This window comes from Rhineura floridana, chromosome 3, assembly GCF_030035675.1.
Source record: "Rhineura floridana isolate rRhiFlo1 chromosome 3, rRhiFlo1.hap2, whole genome shotgun sequence".
NCBI lineage: Eukaryota > Metazoa > Chordata > Lepidosauria > Squamata > Rhineuridae > Rhineura > Rhineura floridana.
In genome coordinates, this window is record NC_084482.1 from 108,486,282 (window position 1) to 108,503,375 (window position 17,094).

The 17,094-nt window shown below is 43.9% G+C and overlaps 1 protein-coding gene across 1 annotated transcript in view; it reads right to left on the minus strand.

Annotated features, from left to right (window-relative positions):
• RASGEF1C (RasGEF domain family member 1C) overlaps positions 1 to 17,094 on the minus strand; it is a 146,210-nt gene that overhangs the window by 126,447 nt on the left and 2,669 nt on the right. The gene's annotated exons all lie outside the window — the stretch shown is intronic.

Consider the following 17,094-nt stretch of genomic DNA (forward strand, 5'->3'; position numbering starts at 1 on the left):
CTCAGCGCATAGTTAAACTATGGAATTTGCTCCCACAAGATGCGGTAATGGCCACCAGTTTGGATGGCTTTAAAAGAAGATTAGACAAGTTCATGGAGGACAGGGCTATCAATGGCTACTAGCCGTGATGGCTGTGCTCTGCCACCCTAGTCAGAGGCAGCATGCTTCTGAAAACCAGTTGCCGGAAGCCTCAGGAGGGGAGAGTGTTCTTGCACTCGGGTCCTGCTTGCGGGCTTCCCCCAGGCACCTGTTTGGCCACTGTGAGAACAGGATGCTGGACTAGATGGGCCACTGGCCTGATCCAGCAGGCTCTTCTTATGTTCTTATGTTCTTATGAAGGAGCCTGCCTCTTTTTACAGCATCAGCTTGAGTTACATCTGCATCCCCTTCTTGAATTCAAGTTACATCAGCAAAGGAAGTATTGGAAGTGCTCGTCAGAAAGTCAGCACTTTTTGAATTTGCTGACTTTTTTCTGTTGCCATCTGGATTCTTCTTCTTTATAGCTGCAGCTTGAGCTTTCTTGTGTCTGACCTCATATATGATGGGCTGGAGGTTATCTACCAATGCTTTATGGGAAGAACCAGGACAATTCTTAAAACCACATTTAAAGCATTTTGCCATCACATATTCACATTTATCCTGATAGCGACTACAAAATTAAGGGTGAGATCCACTCTAGCACTATGTACAGGTGTCAGCCTATGCAGCAAGGCTTCTTCTTCCTCTCCTCTCCCCCCAGTTCCTTGCATACCCCCCAGAATGTACTCCATAAGGCTGGGGGTCCTTTGAAGCAGATTTTGGGGGTGCCAGGGGGAGAGAAGAGAAACCCATTGTGTGAGTGGGTTTCCGATGTACAAGCGGGAAGACATCATTGGATGTTGCTATATAATTCTTAAAATCAGAGTATGTACTACTTAATGCCTTGTAAGCAAGGACAAATGTGTATAGAGGGAGATGAGCAATGAAATATGTAAGTGGCAAGAAAAGCAACAGTTTAGAATTCAAATGAGATTCTTTGGAAATTCAGTAAGCTATTTTTAATAGGTCAGAAATGCATACAGCAGATGTAATTATCACCCTACAGGACAAAACACAGAAGCCTCGAGGAAGCTAATCTGTAGGATGAGAGCTGCTGTCACGTTTCACAATCTCGGGTTAAAGTTTTTGTCATGGATGACACCCAGAGGAAATAGGCAGTGAATCAGAGCTTGGAAAAGTTACTTTTTTGAACTACAACTCCCATCAGCCCAATCCAGTGGCCATACTGGCTGGGGCTGATGGGAGTTGTAGTTCAAAAAAGTAACTTTTCCAAGCTCTGGTGAAGATGCATGTGGGTAAGCACACATGCCATGTCCAATAGAAGAACGTGCATCTTAGAAAAGATTGCTGTCTAGTAATCAGGTTCTAATGTGAAGTATCTTGGTAATAATGAGAAGGGGGAATAGACTACATTTTGAAACTGACAGACAGTCTTGGCTATGGGAGGTGGGGCAGGTGAGGAACCAAGAACCCATTCAGTGCAAATAATGAGCGATGAATATCAAGATTCTATGAATTTAAAAGCCTGTTAATGGAGAAAACCGACAGATTAATCTCTAATTCAGAATGCAATACATACTTAGGTCCTACTCAACTAAACTTGAGGCTCATGCTTAGGCATCTTTCCCCAATGGGGCTGTTTTGTTGAAGATACATAGAGAAAATCACAACCCCTCAAAGTATATTGAATACATTTCTCCGTGGTGACAGGCAAAGCAGCAGACAGTTCTAAAACGTGAGCTGCTGGTCCACAAGCAAGGTAGTCACCTTCTTTTAAACAACATTTCGGTTTTCATCAGATGTAGAGAGAAATCCATGCCTGAAATCAGCTATGGGGGTTCTCCTGAAGTGTTAGGAGAAGGGGAAGGGGTGTTTCTATAAGGAGAATGAATTTGCCATGGTTTCTAACAAGCAAAGCAACAAAGCTAAAGATATAAACTTTCCATGGATGAAGAACATGTCAAACATTCCCCATGCTACTAACATAGTACTGAGCAAGGACTCCCTGAAGTCTTGTGGAATGGTGAAGACAATGGAGAATTTACAGAGCAATACTGAAAAAAAGAAGAAAGTTAGAAAAACTGGATCATTTGTACAGAAGGATTAGCTTTCCCCGGACTTAACGAACGACAACAAGAAAGTGCTCTAAAAAAGGTGCTCTGCTCTCGCACAGATAGCTCTTCCTCAGCTGCATAGCTGATGCAAGCATGATGTAGCTCTGTATGCTACAAACAAGCAAAATCACAGCTAGAAAACAATTTCTTGGCTGCTAAAATTGGTAGCTCTGTGTGGATGCTTCAAGATAAAAGATCCCAGTACTAAGGACTCTAACTTAGCACATTTGATATGCCAATCTATATGGTAGCATTGCTAAACTCCAAGGAATACCCTGCTGGTCCAAATGGCAGGCTACGGATGGATGGGCTGTAACGCAGTGGTAGAGCACATGCTTTGTGGAAAATCCCTTTGGGTTCAATCCTCAACATCTCTGGGTGGGTCTGGAAAATGTCCCCTGTCTGGAACCCTGGAGAGCCACCACCAGTATAGAAAATATTAAGCTAGACGGAGCAATGGTCCGACTTAGGAATATAGGGAGCTACCTTAAACTATGATCCTTGAAGAAAGCCAGCAAAGGGAAGCAGATTCAAGTACTTTGAAACCTGCAAGAGTTCCCAGTGAAGGCAGAAGCTGCTTTAAAAATGGCCAGAGCCCAACTCAGGCCTGTTTCAGAATGCAAATGCAGTTTTACATGAACTGAATGCTCCTCCATAAAACAGCAACATCCCTACAAAGTGAACTAGCATGTCAGGGAAAGGTCTAGGCTAGAACCTCACATTGCTTTGTATGGAGCGGCATTCAGTCATGTGAGCTCCTGCCATGTGGTACATCCCAGGTACTGGCTTACAGCCTCAGTGAATAATAAAACAGATTCTTAAGTAGGGATGCTGCGCTAACGCCAGCTTCCCTTCGAGGGTGAACAGAAGCTTAGGAGAGGAGGGGAACTGATTTTCATCAAGATCCACAGTGTAGGGGGAAGAGTTAACCTCCCTTTCCCTGAATGCCACGTGCCTAGTTTGGCCCTGAAAGCAAGCAAACCCTGTCCAGAACAGTCAGGAAGCCCTAACTTTGCTACAAGCAGTGTGAGAAAAATGCCAGCTAGATAGATCTGCATTTAAATTTTAGCCAGTCTCTATTTATATACAGTTTGGAATGTGCTAAAATAAAAGCTAAACAAAACCGGGCAGAAAAGGCAACATCTGAGTCACAAACGACATTAGTTAAATGTCAGAAATTTGAAACAATTATGACTTGCCTACTAGCTGTTGGCTCAATATTGTGTTATGTTTAATATGTAGATGTAATGTTGTCTACAAATGGTATTCAGCACCAACTAGCCTGAAGCAGGCCTAGACTCCCCAGCACATTTTTTAAATCCCCTTCACAGGGAGCATTTTCTGCCTGCTTCAGTGCCTGCCATTCTCAAGGACAGCACACAGGGCAATGTTGAGATCAGACAGACGACATGGCTGAATGAATATCCATTAGATCCAGGCCTTTGCTACCATAAGGTTTACTTGCATCATCAGCTCCAAAGACACACATGCTGCTGCACGTGCATGCATGCGTGCGTGCGTGCGTCTTCTAACGTTGCACCACTGTATCCAAGATGGAAAGTAGGGTCTTGATATAGTACCGATCTATGATTAATAAGTTAAACAGGGAGGCACGAAGAAACCTTGTCACATCACAGTACCACCACAGGCATTAACTCTGCATCACACCAGTAAAGACTATGTGCAAGGCAGGTTGTGTACCATGTTATTTCTTTGTTTTGCTACTGCCTTCTGCTTCTAGTAGGAGGTAATCTTAGATTTTGTGAGTTTAACCTGGGAGGAAAGTAGTGGCTGGTGTGACCGGGTGGAGCCACTTTTGTTGCACTGGCTGTAGCTCATCCGGATACTGGCACTGGAGAGGGGAGGGTGGTTGTCAGATTGGGGCTGTGCAAATGCTCCAGTGGGGCCAAGTCAGCACTCCTGCTGGGGCATCTGTGCAACCCCAACCTCCCTACTACCCTGCCCCATCCCAGCACCATACAGGTACACTGCAGTGCTGCCAGTGTCAGGAGGACAGCTCTGCCCCACCACAGTGGCCAGCTACGGCTGCTGCTTAGTTAATTTAGTTTGTTATGCTCATTCAGTGCTTTCCACAGCCAAAGGAAGTCCCCTCCAACCAAAGTAAAATGTTAAAATACAGTCTACAAGAATATACCCATTAAAACTGTACAAATGAACTAAAACATTACATTAAAAAAATAACTTGAACAGAGAGGTCCACCCCCACCCAGCTGTCAACAAACTCCACAGATGCTGCTGTGGGAGGTTTATACTGAATTCCCTTTCCCTTCCCATAAACCAGTGTGTAGTTCAAGCGATCAGCCACATGGGAGATTGCTCCTTGGGTCTTAACAGAGGCAGCCAACTCCAGAATCCAACTTACAGAGCGATCTAACTCATGCGGCGGAACGGGGTTGGCAGAGGAGGAGCTGGCCGGAAGGTCTGTGGCATCCTTTTCATGTTTGGGAGCTGCCAGGCTGGCTGAATGCAGGCTCAGCTGGGAGCTATGTGCAGGGACCAGAAAGTAAAAGCTGGCTCTCACGAACACCCCTACTGGGGAGTAAGCACTCTCCATAGACTTCCATTATAATTCTTACACCAGCCTTTTTCCTGATGTAACTTTGGCCCAGATTGGAACCCTCAGGAGTGCTCTGAATGGGAGTTGGATGTTGCATACGTCCCTCCCTCAGCCCGTCCTCCAACATGCCCCCAGAATGCCCCTTTTTGGGGCCTTACACCAGCTTCCGCTGGCACCCCTACCACCAGGCTGGTTGTCCCTGGCAGACCTCCGCCTGGGCCAGCAGGGTCCCAACTCTGTCATGCCTGAGCCAGCGTGAGGGTCTTCTGCCAGCAAAGCCTGGCAGAGCCCAGCTGAGCCGAGACCCTGCTGGCTTAGCAGGGGGTCCGCCACATCCACCGCCCCTCAGCCTGGAGTAAATACGAGTTGGATTGTGCCCTTAAAAAGGTTTTATTGAACTTGTAGGGAAAAGGGGATCAAAGGCAGAAATCAAGTAAGGCAGGATCAAAGCAAATAAAATAAAAGTTCTTCATAACCTAAACTAGGGAAACTTACACGCTAATCATCACAGCCCCCCTCCCTCCCATGGGTGTCCAGGGTAAGACAATTGACATGACCACAGTAAAACCACCCCATCTTTATTCTTGTGCTGTGCTATTCTGGCTGATCTATTTTCAGCCAGCTGGGGAGTGGGTGGGAAAGAAATGCATCCAAAGAGACGAGAAGGGGAGAAATTTTAATGGCAGTGGTGGTTTCCACTTAGTTATCTTCAGATGCCGTGGCCGAGATGAGATGTTGTAACTTTTGTTTTTAAAGCATCACTGTGGCTCCTGAGCTAGCACCACTCTGCTCTCCCTCCTTGCTTTCTTGCCTGCTGCAGATGGGTAGAGATGGCTCATCTTTTCAAGAAAAGTGGGCAAAGGGGAGGTTTCTTCAGTCTTTCTTTCTAGCTTAAAAGAAGCAGGTTGCACTTCCTCCCTCCAAGCCTACACAATGATCTCCACTTCCTCCCCTCAGCTTCTGGGTCCAGGGACAAAGCACAGAGCATAGTGGAGGTTGCAGCACCCCACCCACCCCCAAGCTTACCTTTTAAAGCCACCTCCCCCCCAAAAGCCTTGGGGACAATCTCACCCATCTCCTGATCATGTGTATGTGGGAAAATAATACCACAAAAGAACGAGGTGATTTTTCAGTACAGCACTGCTTTATTCTGCATAGTTAGGAGGAGGAGGGTTGACGGCTACAGGGTAATCCCACCAATCAGGAGCCAGTGTACGCATCACATAAACTGAGGTGCTTAAGAGATGGCTGATTAAGGTTACTAAGCACTTTTTAATTTTTCTTCATTTTTCCTCCCTCTTTGTTATTGACACTTTATTTTTATTTTTTTAAAGTTACTAAGCACTGGACTGGAAAGGCAGGAAGAAGAGGTGAGAAATGGGATGCCATATCCTTTTTGCCAGGACTGGACAGATTTAGCACCCAAAGCCTGTGTCTTGTGGGAAAAGAATGGGGAACAAGGTCCTCACCCACTCCCCCATAATGGAGAAGCAAGTCTCTGGGCAGAGACAGGAGTTCTTAAAAGCAACTCAGCTGTTATGTAAGCAGGCTTTGTCCATTTATTTTTATTTATTACATTTATATACCGCCCCATAGCCGTAGCTCTCTGGGTGGTTTACAGCAATTAAAAACATTAAAAACAAATATACAAATTTTAAAACACAAAAAACAATTTAAAAACACAATTTAAAAAATGTAAAAACAATTTAAAAACACATGCTAAAATGCCTGGGAGAAGAGGAAAGTATTGACCTGGCGCCGAAAAGATAACAGAGTTGGCACCAGACGCACCTCATCAGGGAGATCATTCCATAATTTGGGGGCCACCACTGAGAAGGCCCTCTCCCTTGTTGCCAGAATCCCAGCTTCCCTCCGAGTAGGCACCCGGAGGAGGGCCTTGGATGTTGAGCGTAGTGTACGGGTGGGTTCATGTCGGGAGAGGCGTTCCATCAGGTATTGTGGTCCCAAGCCGTGTAAGGCTTTATAGGTTAAAACCAGCACCTTGAATTGAGCTCGGAAACATACAGGCAGCCAATGCAAGCGGGCCAGAATCAGTTTTATATGTTCAAACCATCTGGTCCCTCTTACTAATCTGGCCACTGCATTTTGCACAAGCTGCAGCTTCCGAACCGTCTTCAAAGGCAGCCCCACGTAGAGTGCATTGCAGTAATCTAATTTGGAGGTTACCAGAGCATGGACAACTGAAGCCAGGTTATCCCTGTCCAGATAGAGCTGTAGCTGGGCCACCAACCAAAGTTGATAGAAGGCACTCCGTACCACCGAGGCCCTGGCATGCAATAAAACAACCTGAAGAAAATGTAAGGCTTATTTATTTATTCCAAAAGTCAGAGCCTCAAAACAGGATTGAAAAAATGCACCACCTCTTTGGCCAAAAAAACACCACAACACCAAAATCCAAAATAACAATATCTCTCTATGAAAGCCATTTGCTAGTGTATGATACATCTCACACGAAAACAAGAATAGCCACTCTAGTGCCTTCCAGATGGTGTGGACTACAACTTCCATCAGCCCTAGCCAGCATGGCCAATTTTCAAGACTGATGAGAGTTGTAGTCCAAAACATACAGAGCACCAGGTTGGCTACCCTTGCTTTAATATGATCAAGAGACTGAACTCAGGATGCAACTCTGAAATTAAGATTGATTTTCAATGGTTGGGACCACTGAGATCCCCAGAGACCAATTTATTTATCCCATCCCTCATCCAGTGCATAGAGGCTTGATGTAGTATGTGAATTTTCTGAGGGGTTTTGTGTGTGTGTGTATCTTAAACAATAACAAAACTGTTTCTGTAACATAATGCTATCACACTACAGAAACACAATAAAATCACGCGGTTAAAAATAATGGAGAAAGTCAGTTATGGCAGCAGCAAACATCGGACCCCTTTAAAAGATAACTTTACTGTTAGAACAAAGAGCCCAACAGAAAACAATCGGGGTTACATGAACCCACAGCATGAAATGAGGTGCTTGAGTAAATTGCTTCCCCATTGATAACCAGCACTTTGATCTCTGGCCCAGTCAAGGAACAACCTGGGAGAAGTCACTCCAGGCCTTTAAAACGGGATTAGATAAATTCATGGAGAATAAGCAGCTACTTAGACAAGGACGTCTGGGTGTTTTCTCCACAATCAGAGCGGCATGTCTCTGAATAGGAGTTGCTGGGAAATAAAAGGAGCAGAGGGCTATTTCCCTCATGTCCTGCTTGCAGGCGTTGTAGAGACAGATCATTGCCACTATCAGAAACATTTTTTTTCTCATATTCTCTAAGGTCTGCTCTCCTAAAATCAGCCTGGATAACCGTTCTCATGTAGATTCTTGTTGCACTCGGAATCCAGGATGGCGTGCTCTTCAAGACAGAAAGAATTCTCTCCACAGGCTGCATTGTCCCATTAATGTTCTGTGCATGGAGATCTTGCAGCAACAAAGCCCCGGAGGTCTACATGGAATGTCATGAAAACCAATGAAAGCTAGAAATCATCAGGATGAAGCCTGCAGTCCTCAGCAGAGCTTGGAAAAGTTACTTTTTTTGAACTACAACTCCCATCAGCCCAATCCAGTGGCCATGCTGGCTGGGGCTGATGGGAGTTGTAGTTCAAAAAAGTAACTTTTCCAAGCTCTGGTCCTCAGATATAAAAAACAAAGCCTTCTACTATATTTAACCAAGAGAGTGTTTAATATAAACATTTTATATTACCTCTGCATGCATTAGTAATCCCTCTCCTAATTAACATTAAATGCCTTTCATCTGCAAAATGTTGTGCAAACAGTCATTAGGCTTCACATTAACCCTGAGAGTTGCATAAGCTGTTATTAGTCCCATTATCCAGAATGAGAAATTGAGACTCCAAGTGTTGACATGATTAAATTTGCCAAGCCAAGCCCCTGAAGCAGTCCAGTAGTACATATCCAGGTGTAAAACGGTGCTGATCTCAGTAACTCACCATTCATTGTGTGCAAATGAAATGTCACTGCAGAGTCAAATGAAAAGCCCAGAGAATTAAAGTAAGGGGAACGCTACCATTTAACTGGCAGAAATCCCCTTTTCTCTGGGACATCAGGAATTTCCACAACTATGTGAAATAATCCCAGGAAATTCCAGTGAATGATCCTCAGAGCCTGATTGCTCACTGTATACAGAGATGGACAGACATCAGGCTTGAAGGGACTACTTCGTTGTCATTTTTACTAAAACCCTGAGATTCACTAGGAGAGCTTGGCGTAAAAGAATTAAAGAATTCTGAGCCCTAGAATTTGTTCTGAGTAGCAGAACTGAATGGAGTTCACAGTCCATCCACGATTCCTGGTTATCCCAATGGCCATGCTCTCTGGGGTTGATGGAAGTTGTAGTTGAAAACATCTGGAGGGCATCAGGTTAGGGGAGGCTGGATTAGCCCAATGCTTCATCCAGTTCATAACATCATTGCCAAAAGGTTCTCCATCTTTAAAACAGGTAAAATGTTTTCTAGGATTTTTTCTGCAGACTCCTACTGGAAAGTAGGGCGGGATATAAATCAAATATAAATCAATCATAAATTATTGACCATATAATGCATGTGTGTGACTTGATTCAACTATACATGGCTTGTCTCATTCTTTACCTCTTCTGCCGCTCATTTTATTAGTTCCTTCTTCCAACTTGCCAGCCAGAAGAGAACTATGCCCTTTTCTTGCTATGTTTAATCTCCTTGTTGTGAGGTTAGTCAATCTGACAATAAACAATGTAGTATATTTTCCTAATAGTAGTTCTGTAATTTTACATATGCTCCCTGCCCCGAGGACTGTAGCCAGATCCTGGGTGGGACTCATAGTATCCTCCTCAACATTCTCTTTCCTCAGTGGACAGAGTAATCCAAACTATAGGAAGCCAGCATAATTTATGCCTTTATTCCAAATTCCTTTCAGAAGCAGGTCTACTGCTGGCTGAGCCAGCCCCAGCCTGGCAGCAGGAAAATAAGCCTTTAAAATAGTTTGACTTCAACCACCCTTTTTACCAGTGTAACTTCCATTGGGTTATTAGGTCATGTGATCAAGCTGAATGGCGTTTGGAATGGGGTAAGTCTCCCTCTGCCCCGCCATGCCCCCACCACTCCCCTGGCTGAGCCAGGATGGAGGAGTTACACCAGCATTTCTCTGGCTGAGCCAGGATGAGGGACTGCAGCTGGCTGAGCCCCAACTCAGCCAGAGATCTGTGTATTTCACTTATGCAGGCAGATCTTGGGCTTGGATTGCTCCCTAATATTCATAACTGTCAGCCTTCTACCTCACATGCCCACTGCCTCCTTCCTTCATGCTTGAAGACGACTCGGAAACTTCAGCTGGTCCAAAATGCAGCAGTCAGATTACTGGCCGGGGTGCCATGTAGATCTCATATAGCCCCTGTTTAAAAACAGCTGCATTGGTTGCGAGTTCGTTTCTGGGCCCACTTTAAGATGCTCACATTAGTGTTTAAAGCCCTAAACAACTTAGGCCCCAAAGATCTCAAAGATCGCTTCCTTCCATCCAGAATCTCTCTGGTGTTGAGTAAGATCAGCAGAGGTGACTCTATTGGTAGTTCTGCCACCCTCTGACATTTGGGTGGTGGCAGCCTGGGAAAGGGTATTCTGTGTTGCAGCCCCTAAGTTGTGGAACTTCCTGCCCACACAGGTGCATCTGGCAACTTCACTGTGCAGTTTTCGGTGAATGCTGAAGATGCACTTTTTTCCATTGGCCTTTAACACCTGAGATGCATATTTTTTAGGACCCACCCTATTTTTCATGATGTTGTGAATGTAACTTGTTTATCATTGTTTTTAAAGATGTGTTTTAAACTGTTGCAACCTGTCCTGGGACCTCAGAGTGAATAATAATACACTGATATTCTTTAATACAATGGAACTACTGCAGTTATCTGCCATTATGGGGAACTTCTGGAAACCAGTGGATTATTTTTTTCTGCACATTTAGCCCAGGTGCGCTTTCATTTATGCATTGAAACAATTCTATGTGACATTGGCAAGCATGTTATGTCTACCCTGCAACTATTGGCTCAACTGTAGTATATGGAAAATATTTAATATTAAAAACTGAAAACATTTTTGTTAGCCTGCATTTTTGTTAATAAGGCACACAGGGTAATTGTGTACTCTATTTTTTAAAAAAAACAACTTTTACTATCAGAGCAGTCTTATTTGGTTAAGCAACACTCCTTGTCAGATCAGTATTAACAATTCAGACAGAAAAATGGCTTCAGTTATGGCTATAGAGAGGTATCGCTTAAAAATGCATACATATCCAGAAAACCTGTGGCAATCAATGGACCACAGAAAAAAGCTTGATTTCAGTAAGTTTTATAAACATTACATAACGTAATCTGTGAATAACTAAAAAGATGGAATATCACTCAACAGAGTGAATTATCCAGAATTTTAACCAACACTGTTTAATTATTCCCAAGGGCTTTTAAAGAAAGCAACCTTTTGATAATTACGTTTTCTGAATTTGACTCAAACTACTTTCAACAGGTCATTAAGGAAATTTGGTTTTATGAAATAATGTAATGTAATGTCTTTAAAATTTCCATTAATAGCACCTCTTTAGTAAAATGCAGTACGCATGAGCATGACACCACTGATATACTGGAGTGCCTGTGTTTACCAGACTCACAGAAAGGTTAACTCAAAGGAGGTTATGAGCATAGCTTTCTTTTATCTGGTCAGATTACAATATTATAATCCACTGCAATTTACAGATAGATAGACTACAATTTTGGCCTAATTATTCTCTACCTTGTACCAAAGTTCTTGGAGGCAAGGACCGAATAAAAGCAATGTTCTCTAGTTGTTTGTCTAAGTGAGCACAAAGCCAAGGGGGAATAAAAGAGTATTTGAGCCTCCGCAAGGTTAATAACACAAAGACTGGAAGTTCAGTAGACCTTTTTCAGTTTGTCATATCCCTGAGGACGGCATACCAAAAGAAAAGAAAAAAGCAATCTTGCAGCAACAGAAAAGGGTAGTAGGAGATTTGATCAACATTAATATCCGTTTTGTTTGTACTGTGGACTCCTGTCTATGTTGTGGACTACAAAACAGCCATGATATAAAGATGGATATGAAAAAGAAGAGAGAGAGAGAGAGAGAGAGAAAGTGTGTGTGTGTTTGTGTGTGTGTGTGTGTGTGTGTGTGTGTGTGAGTGAGTGAGTGAGTGAGTGAGTGAGTGAGTGAGTGAGTGAGTGAGAGAGAGAGAGAGAGAGAGAGAGAGAGAGAGAGAGGATAACTAGAGTCTCCATACTACCATTATAGCTATCATAATTTTTCAGACCTTCCTACAATTTGACAGGCAATGCTTTACGATCTTCTTGCAATATGCCTGCAAAATAGAAGTATGTGGAAACCCCATTGGCCCCTAGCACCTCTGGATGTCTCAACAGCGAGTAGATGAGCACACAGTCATCACTGCATCAACAGTGATTCAGTTGACAAGCACGCACACACACACACACCAACCAAGCTAGAGAAGGAAGACAAGCAAGATTAAGAAGCTGCATTGCATCAGGTCAGTTAGCCCACTGGTGTCTGGGAGTGTCTCCCCAGGTTCTCAGGACTTCCCATCTCCTGGTCCTCTTGTCTGGAAATACCAGGGATTGAACCTGGGAACTTTTGTACTCGATATACGTGCTCCATCACTGAACTATGGTCCCTCTCTAAATCTAGTAACTGCTTTCTTTAGGGAAGATTGCTTATGGGGGTGATCACAAACTGATATTGGGGAAGTGGTGAGGTTAGGTAATTTAGGACATAATGGTCTTATGGGGGATCCCCATTTAGATAGCCACATCTATTTTAACTGTGAAACAATAGTGGCCAATGGGCAGCGTTGCTCACCTGGCTTCCCAAGACAGAACTCACCACCAGTAACTGAGAGGAGAGGAGAGGCAGCAGGGAAGTCAGATTGGTTCTGCTGCTGCACCCACACTGATATTCCTGCTGCTGTGCCCTCACTGTGCTGATCTCCCTGCTGCTTTGCCCCTCTCCCTCTCAGTTACTGGCAGTGACCTCCAGCCTTCCTGTGGAAAAGCAAACAATTAACCCAGGAGTGGGAAACCTGTGGCTCTCCAGATGTTGCTGAACTACAATGCCCATAATCCCTGGCAACTGGCCATACTTGCTTGGGCTAATGAGAGTTGTAGTTCCTCAATGTCTAGAGGCCCACACCTGAGTTAACATTCCCCACACACATACATTTTGTTGTAGAAAAGGACACAAATAATGGATGAATACTTGTAGCCATGTACATGCCTAGCCAGTTGCCCCAAACTCTACAATGTTTTAAATAAGAAAAAAACAGATGCTGTGGTGACTGGAATTAGTCTATGTAGGCCCCAACAGGTCCATCTGCCACTGTCTGGGTGGGCATTTGTGGGCCACTAGACTGTGAGGCCCTGGTCTTCAGCCTTGAGGTTCAGCCCTAAATGTACCCCTGTCTCAGGGAGATAGCTCTCTCCTGCATACAGAGTGAGACCTTAACTATGATGTGCCACCAAACATATACTAAAAACAACAAAGAGTGTTGTGACACATTAAAGACTAACAGATGTATATTCTGGCTACAGACTAACACAGCTATCCCTCCAGAAGTTATCACCATGGCAAACACATATTGGAATCAATAAACAGAGGATGTCTAGAGAGACCTGTTATGCCACCAGGCCTTTATTATATTGCTACCTAAGGTGTCCACATGTCCCCCTCTCTCTCACACCCACTCACATACCCACCCACCCACACATATATAAACGTAACAAATATTCCAAGTGGAAGGTGACTATAACCATGGGCACAAGGCAGGTGGTTACAATGAGTAATTGGCTGAGGTCTATTCTTTGACACTGGTAGCCCCAGGACCAGGGGGTAGTCAATGTGGTAGCCTCTAAAAGTTGTTGAAACTGCAACTCCCATCAGTCAAGTCAGCGGTCAACGATAGTAAGAGCTGTAGTTCAATATCATATGGAGGACATCCTGTTGGCAACCTCTGCTGTCCTAAACCATACTACTACTAACCCTTTCATCGTGTGGAACTTGGGAGTGGTATTTTAAGGCATAAGACATGCTGGACCTAAGGCATGCACAGTGAGAAAAATAAGCTAATTTGCTGACTATGTTAACAAAGAAAACCAATATACAGACACATTAATTATAGCATCAGAAAAAAGAAAAGCAACCGGGCCCGGTTCAAAGTGCTGGTTCTAACCTTCAAAGCCTTACACGGCACAGGACCACAATACCTGATGGAACGCCTCCCCCGATATGAACCTACCCGTACACTACGCTCAACATCGAAGACCCTCCTCCGAGTGCCTACTCATAGGGAAGCTCGGAGGGTGGCAACAAGAAAAAGGGCTTTTTCAGTGGTGGCCCCCGATTTATGGAACAATCTCCCTGAGGAGATACGCCTGGAGCCAACACTTCTATCTTTCCGGTGCCAGGTTAAAACTTTCCTCTTCGTCCAGGCATTTTAATATGTTTTCGCATGTGTTGGAACTGTTTTTACCTTTTTAAATTTTTTAAAACTTTTTAATGTGTTTTAAATTGTTAATATGTGTTTATTGTATTTTGATGTTGGTCTTGTGAACCGCCCAGAGAGCTTCGGCTATGGGGCGGTATATAAGTTTAATAAATAAATAAAATAAATAAACCTGGCTAAACCGACTAGCAGGGCTTGCCTCAAGGTAGGGAAGCCTTAGATTGCGCTTGGTATAATATGACACATTCTGAAAGTTCAGAAATCATGGTCAGAAAGTGGCTATGGACCTGCAGTTTCAAGCCACAGCATGACTGCAAACTCCATCATAGACTAATTGCAACATCAAGCTCAGTCCACCCCACACAGACCTAGGCTGTGAGTACACTAGTCACCCACAACAATGTGTTTCCATTGGCCACATCTGGAGGGGGAATGGGTTGATCTGCTCATCAGCTGTAAAATTTCTTTGAAGCTGATTTTTAAAAAAACCACTCAAGCTGATCCCACCCTGTTTTACAGTAAAAAGGGGTGGGGTTTGACTATCATCATCTACGGTTTTCAGAAGAGAGAGGTGGAGATGCACTGGAACCAGCAGAATAGTGAGTGTGTTCATACCCTTAGTCTCAAGTGCTTCCCTGGCTGATCCTACCTTTCATAGGAAAAGGTTTCCTATTAACATGAAAAGTAGGTTGATGATTGGGAGAATGGATAGCCTTTCACTGTCTACAACGTGACTGAGCGGAAGCCGTGCAAATCATAATGGGGGATTCAAATCATAAGGGAGGATTCCGATGGTACCCCTCAAATGTGCAGGCTAAGTGTAAACTGGGCAAACAAGACGTCATTATGCCAAGAAGAAGAAGAATGAAAGTGACTGGGAGTGACTGTTTCTTTCTCCCTTGCAGAGAGCCCCTCTGTCAGTAGGCATCAAGGAGAGAGATGCTTACTTGTGCATATAAACGTATAGATTGCCACATCATGTGTGGATGACTTTTTGTTACATTCTTTGGGTTATCCACACATTTTCTAAAAAACTGCACTGACAATTTTTTTTTGTTTTACAAATGAAATTCTCATGTGGAGGAATATCTGGAAGACAGAAGTTTGCTTAGCCAGTAATATGCTCAGAGGGCACATCCATATTGTGGTTTAATGTGGATAGTGAGCTCCTTGTACACCCCTTAATTCTCCATCATCCATATGACATTTGCTTACAACCACTGCTTTCCCACACTTTATCATCCTAATATCTGATTTTCCCCTACTCTGCTTTAATCTAAATAGGGGAGAAAATGCATGTAAAGCACTGCTTGAAAGGGAACTCCGCATGCTTTACCCTGGGTTTTCAGAAGTGGGTGGTTAAGCACTGCCTTCAGCCTCCTCCCTGCCTACTTCTATCTCTTTATTCTTCATTTGTACTTCTGGTTGCAATTTCACCTACTTCCTGTTGGCTGTCAGCTGCTTTTGGCTTTCTCTCTTGATGCCACTTTTTAATTTTTAAAAAACCTCTTTTGCAATGTGTGTGGGCTTTGGAAGGGAGGGGAAGATATGTATATTCATTGTAATGTACACTCATTGTACTTTGAAACTTTTTTTGTTTTTGCAAACCTCAAACAATCCTGCCCCTTCTGTTGGGCTGTGACTTCTTTGTTTACCAGACTTACGCAGTGCCACCTACTTCCTGAGAGGGCTCACCTTTTCTAACAGTTGAACTTGTAGGGTTACTCCCCTTCATTGAGCCAGCTATGTCCCCAAATTTAATGTCCCTACACACACGTGTTGCTGCTGCTGCTGCCAGCCCATGCCCAGCATGTCAGGTTCATATCTTTTTAAAAACTTTAAAAAACAACAACCATGGACCAGCAGGGCAATTGCAGGATCAGTTGAATGTGCCTGATTGAGCCCCTGGATGCCATTTTATTATTATTATTATTATTATTATTATTTGATGTTAGGCAAGTTTGCAGTCAGGTAGCGCCTCAGCAGGGCAACTGCAGGATGAGTTGAATTGGCCTGATTGAGCACTGGAGTCTGGGCTGTTGCAAGAAAGCAACAAGTTAAGATGAACTTGTAGAAGCTGAACAAAATCAACATACTCCATTTTAGAATCCTACCCTCCCCTAACCCAAAATGGAGACCATGCAGTAAAAAAAAAAAGTTGCACATGCTCCGTTGATAGAGAAAGGAAGGGTAGAGACAGAGGTGGTCTCAAAGATGGGAAAGCAGGAAAGGCAAATTATTGAAAATAAGGACACACTTCCAATGCATGGACAGGAAAGACCAGATTTTTTTGGGGGGGGCACAAAGACAAGCCACTGGAATATGGTCTATCAGGGGCTAACAGAATAGGCAAAACTTTATGTGGCAGTATGGATAAATCCAGAATTGGTGTTGGTTGTCTCCTATATAACAGCACACTCTTATGCATGGGGTGGTGAAAGCAGGCCGGAGCTGCATATCTGGCTTCCAAATAGCAAGCGCCGAGACTTCAACGCAGGCACGGTGATGGCACCAATCTAATGCTCTTTCTGACGCTATGTCTGCACTGTGCTGAGCTCTCCATACCTCACCCCTCATTTACCACCTCACGATCAAGGGACAGTGAGGGGGCGTGCTGAGACAATTTGCAGGCATCAGGGGAAGACTTCAAGGGCACCTTCATGCTCATGGGCGCCACATTGGCAATCCCTGGTAAAACCATCAAAAAGCATACATGTAAACAGGCAATAAAACATAAGGGTCAAATTCCACTTGATGTTTGTTACATGGAGAGAAATGTACTGCCTTCAAGTCAATTCTGACTTATGGCAACCCTATGAATAGGGTTTTCACGAGGCT